This window comes from Podarcis bocagei (genome assembly GCF_964188305.1).
Source record: "Podarcis bocagei genome assembly, chromosome: 6".
Classification (NCBI taxonomy): domain Eukaryota; kingdom Metazoa; phylum Chordata; class Lepidosauria; order Squamata; family Lacertidae; genus Podarcis; species Podarcis bocagei.
In genome coordinates this window covers 80,894,984-80,909,776 of record NC_138130.1, presented here as the reverse complement: position 1 = coordinate 80,909,776, position 14,793 = coordinate 80,894,984, and positions in this window count along the sequence as shown.

Below are 14,793 nucleotides of genomic sequence, written 5' to 3'. Positions count from 1 at the left end.
TATTCCTCTCATCTTTCTCAGACTGCTACTTCTGAAATCAGCAACTTAAAAAACAACAACAGCCGTATGATGTGCTGCGACGCTCTTCCACGGAGCCTTGATTAAACCTAAAGTTGCTCAGAAAGTGTTCCGCTGTGCAAATGCTTCTGTAATTTTCATTTGCTCCTGTACGCGACTTTGCATATATTTGCCTGGTAAGATCTGTCGAGTTTATAGAACAAAGGCCGTCTCAGAAGGGATCCTAAAAGTGTTGCTACAGACATGTTACATTACTACCAAGAATTCATTTCTCCACAAATATAACACAAGGAGAACCTGCACCAAAGTTGTTGTGTGGAGTCCTCCTGTTCAGGGTCCCAGCTAGCTGCACCCTCTCCCAGGATACTCCATTCCATTTCCCTCCCCTGGTTTTTATTTCCCTCCCAAAGCAGTTCTCCAGCTTCTCAGGAGGGTGTCCTTCCCATCTCTTGGTGGCTGCTTGCTTCCATTTAAATGTCAGAGGGATAATGTATTGATATGTCTGGGGTATTGCAGATGGGACTGGCAAGGGGGGCAAAGAGAGGAATGTTCTACCTAGAGGAAATACTTGGCTTGAACAATGGCTGGAAGCACTCCTTTTCTGGAGGGAGGATATACTGCAACATTTTGATGAAGGCTTCACTTGTTATGGGCTATACATAGCATACATAAGCCATTTACTGGAGCCTACTGGAGCTGTGCTTTGCTTGATAGGTAAAAAGGTAAAGGACCCCTGGACGGTTAAGTCCAGTCAAAGGCGACTATGGGGTTGCACCGCTCATCTCGCTTTCAGGCCAAGGGAGCCAGTGTTTGTCCACAGAGAGCTTTCCGAGTCATTTGGCCAGCATGACTAAACCGCTTCTGGCACAACGGGACACTATGACTGAAGCCAGAGCGCACAGAAACGCCGTTTACCTTCCTGCTGCAGCAGTCCCTATTTATCTACTTGCACTTATTCGGAATGCGTTATTGCGAACTGCTAGGTTGGCAGGAGCTGGGACAGAGCAACAGGAGCTCACTCCGTCATTGGGATTCGAACCGCTGACCTTCCAATCAGCAAGCCCAAGAAGCTTGGTGGTTTAGACCACAGCGCCACCCTCTCTGTGGTGGCATCACACTGCCCCCGGTTGCTGTCTCACGGGAGCATATGGTCACTAGGGATCAATTACTTGCCATGTTCATTTGTTTGAAAGAAAGGCAATGTAGTTTGCTGTAGTGAAGGTAAGGTTATCAATGGAATAGGATCCATTTACTCACTAAGAGCAGGAGAAGAAATAACTTTTAAGACAGAGGGGGAAAGATCCAATTTTAGGATTAATCAGTGGAGCAAATGAGCAAAACAAGTTACAGAGTTCTCCACAGTGGGTGTTCAAGCAACCAAACCAAAACTGGATTAGATGTAATATCATAAATTCTGCCTCATGGCAGATGACCTTTAAAGATCATTTGAAGGTCTGGAGATCTATATTTCTAGGAATATAATGCAGATCCATAATACAACAGAGAACTCATTATACAAGTCTCAGTCTTCTGACTCCCAGTTATTTAAATTCATTCTGTGCTACCTCTAGTCTGTATTAATCCAGAGTCAACTGCACCCCAGAGCACATCTATTTATGCCGTTATACTGCTGCTCAAAAGTAACAGTACGTTTCTGAGCACAATTCAAAGTGTTGGTGCTGACCTTTAAAGCCCAATGGCCTCAGCCCAGTATATCTGAAGGAGCATCTCCACCCCCATCGTTCTGCCCAGACACTGAGATCCAGCTCTGAGGGCCTTCTGGTGGTTCCCTCACTGCGAGAAGTCATCAGGGTCTTTTCCAGGGAGTCTTCTCTTCTCATGAGGTGGCCAAAGTATTTTACAAAAAGTATTTTACAAAATGTGATTGTGAAATGCTTGCACTTGAAAACATTAATACTACTTGGAAACTTTATCCTTCTGCATTACTTAGAAATTCTTATCACATTCATCATCTTCTATCCTGACTACGGGGAAATGAGATTGACAGCAGCTTGCCCAGTACTGTCTAGGCCCAAGAGTTCTGTTTTTTTTTTAAAAAAAAATACAGCCAGCCAAGTTATTTTGGCACCTGAGGCAGGGAATCCCTCAAGCACCTCTCCCCCACCACAGCAGTAAAAAAACACAATGCTAATATTGCTAATGCTACTAATTATTAAACTGCAGTAACAAACACCCGGAGCCAGCTGCCTGAGGTGGCCACCTCACTCTTCAAAAAGGTAGAGGCCCGCCCCTCTAAAAAAAAGCAGGTTCTAATTTAGGGTATTGGTGACGTTTTCCGAATCGATTCAGACCTGCAGCATGATACTCAGTTCTATAAAGCACATAGTTTCTACCTAACATATCCCACATACCCTATCAAAGAAAAGGAAAAAGATAAGAGGCAGCAGAAACCAACCCCTGTGCACATACTGTTTGTGGAGCTTTCAAGGACTCAGTCGCTTCATAAACGTATTTTGCACCTCAATGTAAGCTTTTCACACTATTCTTAGGCCCCATCTGCACTATGCGCTGAAAGCAGTATCATGCCACTTTAAACAGCCATGGGTTCCCCCAAAGAATCCTGGGAACAGTTAAGGGTGTTGAGAGTTGTTAGGAAACCCCTGTTCTGCTCGCAGAGCTACAATTCCCCTAGTTACTTGACTCAGAAAATTGTAGCTCAGTGAAGCTGCCCCCTCATTTCCCCGCTGCATGTTGTATAGGACAGACAGCCTTTCAGCAGACAACCTTGCAATAAGGAACCTGACTAATGCAGACCCTGAAATTTTATTTTACCAGAAGTAATAGTGCCATCTACAGGGTACTTTTGGCATAATCCTTTGCAGCCAAGCTGTGGCTAGTGCAGACATAGCTTGTGTGCCAGAGGAGGTCAAAGCCCTCAAGCAACTCTTTATGTTTTGATTCCAGTGAGTCTAACCTGCGGCAAGACTGATTGGAGGCAGGGATCACAGTAACAAGAAGGCTCATCGAGAAGTGGGTACAGAGAGTACTGCTGTATCAGGGCCAGCGAGGAGCTCAGGCTTTTGTTTATTTTGTTTTTAAAGTATTTAGTCTGCTTTGCAGGACTTAAGAGTTATGAAACAAGAGGTGCAGGCACCGTTCGCATCAGCTGTTTTGTGAGAAATGAGCCTGCTCCCCCTTGTCAGTGTTTTTTAAACCCAAGACTGTGATCGATGAAATTATAGAGAAATTTAGGAGTACCTACCCCCAAGTCTTTGTGATTTCTTGCTGATTACTGGGCGATTCATATCTGCTGGCTCAGGTAGGTTGTTCATTTGGTCAGTGTCATTTGGCTCTGTGCCTCTTTCTTGAGGTGTAAAATTTTCCACTAGAGTCATAAGTAGCCCATTTGTTATTGTTAGAAATTTTTTCATGCTGGAGAGGTCCGGCATATCAAGTGGAACTGGTCCTGAAGATAGCCGTCTCTCTCTGTTTGAGTACATTTGGAAGTAACCTGTTGACTTTGAAAGTTTTTTCCAAGCTCAGAAGGTGGCCTCTGGGTCATCATATCAGTTATACAGTGATACCTCGGGTTAAGTACTTAATTCGTTCCAGAGGTCTGTTCTTAACCTGAAACTGTTCTTAACCTGAAGCACCACTTTAGCTAATGGGGCCTCCTGCTGCCGCCGTGCCACCGGAGCACAATTTCTGTTCTCATCCTGAAGCAAAGTTCTTAACCCGAGGTAATATTTCTGGGTTAGCGGAATCTGTAACCTGAAGCGTATGTAACCTGAAGCGTATGTAACCCGAGATACCACTGTATTTGCCCTTATAGGATTTCTCAGCTCAGGCCAGTTCTTGAGGCAGGCTTGTTGGGCAATTAATATTTCCACCCCCATGTCCTTTTCATTGTGCATTTGCAACGGTTTGTGCTCACGATGGTATTGGGGCAGTTACATGCAATCCTGCTTTCAATGTTGGAATTCGCGGCCACAAGAGGTGATGGTGATCATCAACTTGGAGGGCTTTAAGAGAGGATTAGATAGGTCCATGGAGGGTCTGACTGCCAATGGCTTCTAGCCACAGTGACTATGTTCTTCCTCCACTGTTGGAGGCTGTATGCCTCTGAATATCAGTCGCTGGGAATCACAAGTGAGAGCGTACAGTCTCGCTCAGGTCCTGTTTTCATGCTTTCCGTAGGCCCCTGTGAGAACAGAGTGCTGGATTAGATAGACCTTTGGCCTGATCTAACAGTGCTTTTCTTAAAGGTAAAGGGACCCCTGACCATTAGGTCCAGTCGCGACCGACTCTGGGGTTGCGGTGCTCATCTCACTTTATTGGCCGAGGGAGCCGGCGTCCAGCTTCCGGGTCAAGTGGCCAGCATGACTAAGCCGCTTCTGGTGAACCAGAGCAGCGCACAGAAACGCCGTTTACCTTCCTTCTGGAGCGGTACCTATTTATCTACTTGCACTTTGACGTGCTTTCAAACTGCTAGGTTGGCAGGAGCAGGGACCGAGCAACGGGAGCTCACCCTGTCACGGGGATTCGAACCACCGACCTTCTGATCAGCAAGCCGTAGGCTCTGTGGTTTTACCCACAGCGCCACCTGTGCTTTTCTTATGTTCTTATAAATACAGTGGTAACTCAGGTTACATACGCTTCAGGTTACATACGCTTCAGGTTACAGACTCCCCTAACCCAGAAATAGTGCTTCAGGTTAAGGAGGGGAACAGAAATTGGGCTCCGGCGGTGCAGCAGCAGCAGGAGGCCCCATTAGCTAAAGTGGTGCTTCAGGTTAAGAACAGTTTCAGGTTAAGTACAGACCTCCGGAACGAATTAAGTACTTAACCCGAGGTACCACTGTATATGGAATTAGGCAGATGCATGGCTAATACGTCTATTCAGGCCTATTTGCAATGACATCTAGAATCTCCATGTTGGTCCGATCCATCAAGACAACCCCTATACTTTAGTGCAAGCATTTTTACCCTGCCCCTCAGCCAAAAAGATTTCCAGAGCGGCTTACAAAATGTCAGTAAATACAAGGCACTTTCCAACGGCATGTTCTGCAGTCATTTCCTTTACTGAAGAAAAAAAGGAATTGAGGGGTAAAGAGAAAAACAATCAAACACAGGCACCACTTTTTAGAAGTCACTTTCAAGTACTTAGTTTATTCTTTCCCCGTAATCCCAATTCATTACCTGTCTCGAAACATCATTAATCTGCCAGGTGGATATGACACCTGGCATCTTGCCTAGTGTATTTTTTTTTTTAACTTGCACATAATAAACAAATAAATCAAATATTATGGTTCCTCTTTGAATCCTCTTTTTCTTTTCTTGTGCTGCCAGCATCGTTTTGACCAGGAGGTGGCAGTAGGGCTACTAATTGCACCAATATTACAGCATTTCCAGCCTCCCTGCCAAACATGCAAGCACACGCACACTTAAAATGTCATCCACACAACATATGGCTGTCAGGTTTATTTTGTGTGATGTACAAGCAAGACAAAGAGCCGAAAAAAGAGCTGCAAAGCACAAGGGAAGAAAACAAACCATCTTCAAAGAAGGCCGTTGGTTTTCAGAATTCCACCCCATCCTTACCACTGTAGCTGTTTTTAGAATGTTTTTAGCTGTTTCAGAATGCTTCTTAATATTGTTCGCTGTTGATGTGTCTGCTGCCCTGGGCACTGTTGGAAGGAAGGGCCGGATATAAATTCAATATAATAATAATAATAATAATAATAATAACAACAACAACAACAACAACAACAACAACAACAACAACAACAACAACAACAACGGTGTTATGTGAACTGCAGCTCTTGCTGTGCCATGGATTACTTCCATGTAGTATTTAAGTCCAAAGGAACAAAATTATAATGTTCTCTTTGCAGCACCCTAAACCATCTTTCATCTCAACCACACTACATTTCTGACGTGATTATACCATGGGCAGCCAGCTTGTGCCTTCCAGATATTGTGGGCCAGAACTTAGAATCATAGAATCATAGAGTTGGAAGAGACCACAAGGGCCATCGAGTCCAACCCCCTGCCAAGCAGGAAACTCATCCACGAGCCCAAGCCAGGATGAGTTGTAGTTCATAACATGGAGGACACCGACCAGACTGGCTGAACCAAGGGAGGGAGAACTTGAGGCCTGGAGCCTCTTCCCAGGTCCCATATACTTCTGAGCCATATACCCTTCATCAGCACTGCTTCACACCCTCCTTGCGTGTTTTTGCCTGACTGGAATGTGCCCTTGAACTGCAATCATGCTTCTTGCTTGCCTGGGTAGGGTGTGTGAGAATGAAGAAGATAGCCTACTGCACAATAGGTAAAATTCACATTTTTTTGCTTCACACGCTTGTTCCTATGACATACTCTCCAACATGTCCAGGCCAAAAACTGGGACCATGTTTCTTCCAGGTTGTGCTCCTGGGGCAAGTCATGAGACTGCAGCCCCCACCCCCAAGCACTTTTTCCAGGGTGAGAACACAGCACGAGACCACAATGTCCAAAAAGGCAGCAGTGCTCTCACATGGAGGGGGGGAATATGACTCAGTTTTCCCGGGACAGTTGAGGGATATGCTCTGACCTCGCTCTCCACTGTCATGTGGCCCTCAAAAGGTTGTCCAGAAAGGAATGTGGCCCTCAGAATGAAAACATTCCCCATTCCATTAAGATTCCATACCCTCCAACATTTCTCCAATGAAAACAGAGACGTCCGATTGAATAAGAATAAGAATAAGAATAAGAATAAGAATAAGAATAAGAATAAGAATACCATGTCCATCTGATTGGGTTGCCCCAGACACTCTGGACAGCTTCCAACATATATAAAAACATAATAAAACATTAAACATTAAAAAAGCTTCCCTATACAGGGTTGCCCTCAGATGTCTTCTAAAGTATAAATTACCGTACTTATCTCCGTGGCTTGGGGGGGGCACATAACTCCATACCCTTCAACATTTCTCTGATGAAAATTGGGATATCTTAACAAAAAGCAGGACATTCCAGGATCAAATCAGAAACCAGGATGCCTTCTGTAAATCTGGGACTTTCTCTAGAAAATAGGGACACTTGGAAGTTCTGGCATTCCTGTGAAATAAGGAAGCTGTGACACAAAGATGGTGACCCTAAGATAATTAGCCATTGGGAGTCAGCATTATTAACATTTAGGTCTGTAAGCAAGGCTTTTTTTCAGCTGGAACCGAGTTCCACCACCTCTTTGGTGCGTCCCGACAACTCAACTTAGGGTTGTCCGTCAAAAGAAATGGGAGTTCCTGCACCTCTTTTTCTTGGGGGGGGAAAAAAAAAGCACTGTCTGTAAGCAACTCTGAGCCCCTGGGATAGATATAAATCAGATAAATAAAACCCAGACCAAACAAAACTGCTCTGGTGGTGCTGTGATAGAAAAAAAAATCTAATCAATTTAGAATCACAGATTGGAAGGGAGTTGGAAGGGACCACAAGGGTCATCTAGTCCAACTCCCTGCAGTGCAGGAATCTTTCACCCAACATGGGGCTCAAACTCACAACCTTGAGATTAAGAGTCTCATGCTCTACCAACTAAGCTATCCCTCAGGGCTCACTGCAGACTTGTGGCCACAGTTCTGAAAACAGCAATGATGGACTCTTCTTAGTCTACCACCAAAACAGGCAGTCAGCAGGGATAGACAATATGGTGCCCTCCAGATGTATAACAGAACTGTAGAGTTGGAAGAGAACCCAACGGTGATCTAATCAGACCCTGCTGCAATGCATGAATCACAGCTAAAGGTGTTCTCCTTAGGAATGTGGTTGTTATGGGGTCTCTCACAACACACTCCTCCACTTTGAAATTCCCTACTGCACAGCTGACTTGACAACAGCTTTCCTGAAATATTCGTAGAGCAGAATTCAGTACTCAAGGCATGGGCGTGCTTGTTTGGAGACACAATCTTTTACGGTGTCCAAAAATGTAAACTCTACAGCATTCCTAGAGATAACAGTTACACAATCAAAATGAAGAGAACTGCAGTCAGACACTTTGACTCCACATACCGCTCTTGTAGTTTCTCAATATGGCTTTGGGGGCCATTGCATAAGTATCCTTGAAGATGCTTCATTGCCAACATGGTCTGTTGAGAACATTAAGCCCATTTGACTCTGTGCCATCTTTCACACATAATCTCATATTCTCTTGAGCCTGCCCAACTCTCCCCTGTTATGACCTGTCCCTTGCTGTTGCAGCGTCAGGTTTCAAAGAATTCAGGTCTGTCAATATTTTCTTTGAATATCAGACCATCAGGTTTTTTACATGGGGGAGGTCTGCAGCTCAGCGATAAGAGCGTCTACATCAATTCCCAGCATCCCGACTCCTGAGGCAGGGCTGGGAGAGACCCTTGTCTGAAAGGACAAGGAGACTTGAAAGCATTTCCAGCTGGGACTTCCGGGATAGCGCGAACGGGTAATGGCGGATTCTCTCCGAGCTCCGGAGGGAATCGGCTCCATCGAGGACGGGTCTTGCCGTGCCGGCGACACGGGGACCCTTAAAAACCGCAGGCGCGGAAGCCTGCGGACTTCGTGACTCGGTGGGCACCTCAAGCGCCCTCCCCGACCCGCGAAGAGCCTTTTTAAAGGCTGCGGAGTGGACTGGGGAGCGGCGTGGTGCTGAGAGTCCATCGCTACCTCGGCGGAGCGAAGCCGCGAGCCAGGACCGAAGAGCGCTATCTTTCTTCCTGAAATTGGACTGGAAAATGTAACCCGTGAGTAGAAGGAAATTTCGGCACTAAAAGACTTTATTTTTGAATTTAAGTACGATCGGGGGGACGTGTTAAAAAGGAAGTCCACACTCCCCCCCCCCCACTAAAGGACCTAAAGCAAAGAGAGATCACTAGGTCGGAAAAGACGCTGGTGTTTAAATAGATAACTTTCATAAATTGGATTAAGAAGTATTTGCGCTGGAGAGGAAAAGAGAGGAATTTCAGAGGTCTTCTTTTTGGGTTGACCCCCCCCCCCCTAGACCCGGGAAGTGCCCTGTGTGTGAGCCCGAGAAAAAGAACAAGGAGTTTGACAGCTGTCAAAAGAGCTGTCAAACGGGAGATTAAAGATTGGAACTGTGTTAATAATATCTTTTTGGATTAAAAGTGCTACATTAAAAGTGAACTGATTGGAAACAAGGTGACTGTGAACAACAAAGTAACGGACTGTTGGAAAGGAATTGATGGAAATCCCCCTGGAGGGAACTAAAGACATTGCAATGGCTGCAGAAGGAAAAGTATGGGCGGAGATAAAAAGAATGTTTTGTCTTGTGGGAACTCTACAAGAGCACAGTACTCTCATGACTGAACAATTGATGACCTTCAATCTTGAACTAAACAACTCTGTCGATGACACAAAGTGGATGGAAAAAAACTCTGCAGCTGCAGAAGAAAAGATAATCTTGGAGCTGGGGGAAAAAGAAGAAGAGAGAGGAGAGGAAATGCAAGTGGAAAAAACCAACCAAGAGCCTGTAACCTTTGGAAACAAGGGAAGTAAAGAAGATGACCAGTGGATTACAAATCTGCAGAAGGAGAGAAAGATAAAGGAAGAAGCCCCTGGAATAACTCGAATATTGGATTATAAAAAAACAGACATTTATGATCGGGACTTCTTCTTTAGGTTGGAGTATGGGAGACTGATTGATCCTGGCCAGAAATTGCTCTGGGTTGACTTGGAAAGAGGGAAATACGAGGGGTGGATGGCAGAACCCCCTCGAGAAGAGAAGGTCAACAAAATGGACTGCCAACAAAACTGGTGGAGAGAGACCAACTGGGGCTTAAGGGCCTCGGATGTGAGAAATCCGGGCTAAAATGGTTTCTTTTCTTTAAGGACATTGGTTTGGGAAGGGACGGAAACCGGGGAAGGGGGGAGGGGAGAGTAGAGTAGTGAAAATCTGAGATTTAGAAAGGGAATATATGATTTTTGGTTTAACATTTTAAGGAGGGAATTTGTGGGAGAGAACTTAGGCCGACTCTAGAGAAAGTATTTAATGTATAAAGCTGGATAAGCAAAATTGGGCCAAGAAAAAGTAATAAACTTTAAGAAAAGATAAGAATAACATTTAAGAGACGGGAGAAAATAATTTGCTGAGACAATCAAGGAAATTGGAAGGTGGAAAGGGGGGTGTGGGGAAGTCAAGGAAAGAAGGGAATGAAAGTAAGTTTATGAAATTATACGTGTTTTATTGTGTCTTTTTATGTTTGTATGTCTATCAAAATGTGAAAACCCAATAAAAATTTTATAAAAAAAAAAAAATGAAAGCATTTCCAGCTGAATGCCTTTACAAGCCCTTTTCCTACTCAGTGCAGGATATTCTCCAGCAGGGAGAGGACTTGTGTGTCCAGCCCTGTGACTCTCTTCATACATTTGCACTGAACACCTGAAGAAGGCTGCAATCATCGCTTTTCAAAAGACGTATGTGTTATGCTTCTTGTTTTAAAGTAATGGTTCCATGGCTGAAGGCAGCTCCTTCACTGTTCTGGTTGAAATAATTATCTGTATATTCATATACAGTGGTACCTCAGGTTACAGACGCTTCAGGTTACAGACTCCGCTAACCCAGAAATAGTACCTCGGGTTAAGAACTTTGCTTCAGGGTGAGAACAGAAATCGCGTGGTGGTGGTGTGGCGGCAGTGGGAGGCCCCATTAGTTAAAGTGGTACCTCAGGTTAAGAACAGTTTCAGGTTAAGAACGGACCTCCAGAATGAATTAAGTTCTTAACCCGAGGTACCACTGTACCTAAGTGGAGACCCAAATGCATTCTGTTTGCTTGAGCCTTGTAGTTGTTTTATTATCAATGTGAGCACATTGGTTGGTTCTCAAATTTTGTTTGTTCACAACACCTACAAACCACTTTTGAATCAAAGAATGTTCAAAGCGGTGTGCAAAAGGAATATAAAATAGCACTTGTTTTCCAGTGGCAGCACCAAGGGGGAAAAATTGGCGGGGGTGGAGGGAGGCACAGAAGGGACAAAGTATATTTCTAGGTGGGCTAGTTGTCTCCCAAATTAAGATCGCTGAAGCAAGGGGGAGGGGCTGAGCTTTTGGTTTTGGAGAATGCATGCCCTTCCCATCCCCCCATTGGTGCCACCCAATATTGTAGCAGAATAAACACACATATATATCATGTTCTAAAACACCAATGCTTCTTTGCAAAGTATCGCTAATCTAAATTCTTTGCAATGTTGCAAGCTCATTTTGTGAGTCACTCTGGGAGAAAATAAGCAAGTCTCCATGGTGACTAACTCCTGCAGGATGGAGGCAACATGAGTAAAACCAGCTTTCCCTCCACTTCCAATCATTTTTTGCCTCCTGTTTTGACAAAGCTTAGTGCTGTAGAATTTCTCCACTTTCTCTATCCTTGTGGTTTGAATGTTTGGTGTAAATAATCTTACCCTTCCCTGCTATAACATCATTCTTCTTACTCAACATCTGCCATAAACCACAATCAAGGATGTGCCTGATGAGCGTTCATTTAAATGACAGGTCACCAAGTAGGTTAAACTAACATAAGCTCTAGCAGACTCGCCCCATGCAAGAATTTCCATGGTGGAAAAAAACCAGGCTGTTGTCTTAAACTTTTCTCAGACAGAATTTCTCCTGAAGAGGATGGGCTCCCTTGTGATCCAGCGTTGCAGCGTTAGAAAGCTCCCTATAAACTTAAAGGAGTACTAGTATAAGTGAAAACAAACCTTGTGTGACAGAAGACATCAATTCTGCAGCAACTTTCATTCCAAGGAAACCAAACATAAGATGTGTACTGAGATCCCTAAAATCTCTTACAGCTGAGATTGGGGTGGGTGTAACAATGCAAGGATGTAGTGATCTATGTAGTGATCCACACACACACACACAGAGAGAGAGAGAGAGAGAGAGAGAGAGAGAGAGAGAGAGAGAGAGAGAGAGAGTGTCTTCCTCTAGGTTTCTTGTTGTTTTGATGTGCGAGAAGGAGTTATTAATTGGAGAAAGCTTTCTCTACATGAGATGCTACAGTAGGACAAAGCCAACAAAATTATCTGGCCCTTAGTGTGCACTGAGACTCCGAGGTCGCAGCATCAGTAGGATGCCAGAAACGTAAGAACATTGTTTGTACAGTATATTTGAAGCCCATGGCATATATTTCACCTTAATTTGAGTGGAATTTTATTAGCCTATCCATTTGCCTTCCATTGCCACAAGGCAGTTCAGCCATGTGCTACAATAAATGTGTGCTACAAGACTCTATTATTATTATTTTTATCTTAGGATATTTTTCTCTGTACAGGTCTGGATTCTGTATGTGAAGCGGCTTCAGAATTCTGCATTTTCATTGAACACTTGCTTCCACTTCCAGATGGCGACAACATTCTGTTACAGATGCACAATTAGATGCATGTAAGACAGGCCCATCGCGTCAGTGCTTGTGTTTTCTCTGCCTTGTTTTAAAACAAATTGATAGGACTTGGACTGAATATTCCTATTTCAAATGCACACACACAAAATTAAGAGAGATCAAACCTGTACCACTGATCTAGGATTTCTCAGATTTCTCAAGGTTTCTGCCTTTGGAGCATGTTATCTCAAATGGAAACTATTTCAGTTCTTGAATGTACAGCTCCCTCATCCCCACCTAGCAGCACACACTCATTCTCCTTCATTCACACAATCCGGTCACATATGTGAATGTTTCGTCCGTAAATGGATCTCAGCCAGAAAGATGAGATCAGTTCTGCTGCAAATGTATCTGTGGTAATTCATATCAGAGGGAGAGTGTGCACAAATTTCTATAGCTATAATACCAAAAGGGCCACTCATTTCTGGACATGCTTTTCCAATTTGCAGTAACTGAAAACAAGCTGAGGTCTCACTAAAATAAACTTCTTATTCTGCACCCTGAGAGTTTTGCAACAAATGTTCTACACACTTTCAAAACAACTCTGGAAACGCAGCAAATGCTTTCATAAGACTCCCATGATACAAATGTTTGACACAGTGATTCCTGTAATGATTGTGAAATTTTTGTTTAGTCTATTTTTATCCAGCCCTTTCTTTCCCCCTTTTTGGTTGATTTTTTTTTACTAAGATACAGGAAGAACTAGTTTATCCAAGCCCCTTTTTTCAAGGAGCTCACAAAAGCATTCAGGGTTCTTCCCTTCTACCTACAATTTTATTATAGAACGGATCAGACTCTTATACATAAAAAATGCTTTTATTAAAACATTTATATGCAATGTGGATTTCTGGGTGGCATGCAACGTATGATGAATACACTAAAATAGAAGCAGCTTTTTTAAAAAGCAGGTTTTAATTTAGAGTATAGGAGGTGGGTCTGGCGCAAAAGGACACGGACACACACACACACATACTGAAGAGTGTTAAAGAGTAAATCTTGCAGCAGCTATTCCATCAGGTTGCAGCAAGGGTTAGAAGGGAAGCAGGAGAAGGCAAGCTAACAACTCTGCTGAGAAGTCAGCTTCACCAGGCTTCATCCTCCCTTTCACCTAGCAGTTTCCATTCTATCAGGCTACAGCTGCAAACTATCTCTGGGCAGTTTCCAGGTGAGACATAAGGACATAAGTTGCTTGTCCCGTCTGGAACTCAGAAAGAGTGATGGCTGTTGTGCTATAAACTCTTAGACTTTTTAAAGAAAACATGTTTACATCTATCAAGCTTAAGTTGTACATTCCCAGCTAATAGACAGATTTTTTTTTTTTTGCATATCTTCTGTGTGCTTAATATAATTAGGGTGCCAATGTGCCCTACTTTACAGAGGACAGAACTCTGTTTGAAGGCGTCCTCTCTTTGAAAGAGCTGCTGTCCAGTCTCAGTCCACTTTTAAAATGAAGAACCTAAACATAGCAATAGCAGCACCAAGGGACTTGAATTTCCCATCAATTGTTAGCACCTGAACAGCAAGGGAAGCAGGCACCTGGTTAACTTTCCACCTACGGGGCAATTACCGGTAATCATATTTCTATTAATGTTACTGCAAATATTTCCAAAAAAACTTCTATGCATAAAAAGTAGCATGTGCAGACTGTAAATAAATCTGTGTCCTCTTTTGGGTGAGGCATTTCCTCTTTTTTTACAAACCAAAAGTGGTGGCTTGGCCAGCTTTCTGGAGTTATTTGATTTGCGCATGGGGCATTTCCCTGCCTTCCAGTTGTGGCTTTGGTTGTATTGATCTCTGGTTGCTGGATATCATGGGTGGATAGTATTGACTGGTGAAAAGGGACTTGTAGATCAGCATAATCAAAGTTTGTGCACATTTGTGTTGTGCATGCACCTAGAAGAAACTGCAGCAGGGTGTAACTTATTTCACCTTTGCAGGACAAGCTATGTCATCCAAATCTCTCTAAACAACTTGTCTTCCAGCCTCATTCAATGCATGGTGATTTAGACATTAAGTCCCGTTGACTCACTACCAACTTGCAAGTTAAGTACAGTGGTGCCTCGCAAGACGAAATTAATTCGTTCCGCGAGTTTTTTCGTCTAGCGGATTTTTCGTCTTGCGAAGCACGGTGTCGGAAAAGTTTTGGGAAAGCTTCAAAAATCGCCAAAAACCTCAAAAAAGGCTACCACACCGCGTTCTATGAGTTGCTCCTCGAAGTCAAGTCGCAACTGTATTAACGGTGTTAAGAAAAAGGAAACAAACTTGCAAAAAACGCAAGGCGTTTTCATCTTGCGAAGCAAGCCCATAGGGAAATTCGTCTTGCGAAGCAGCTCAAAAACCGCAAAACCCTTTAGTCTAGCGAGTTTTTCGTCTTGCAAGGCATTCGTCTTGCGGGGCACCACTGTATTGCACAGGAT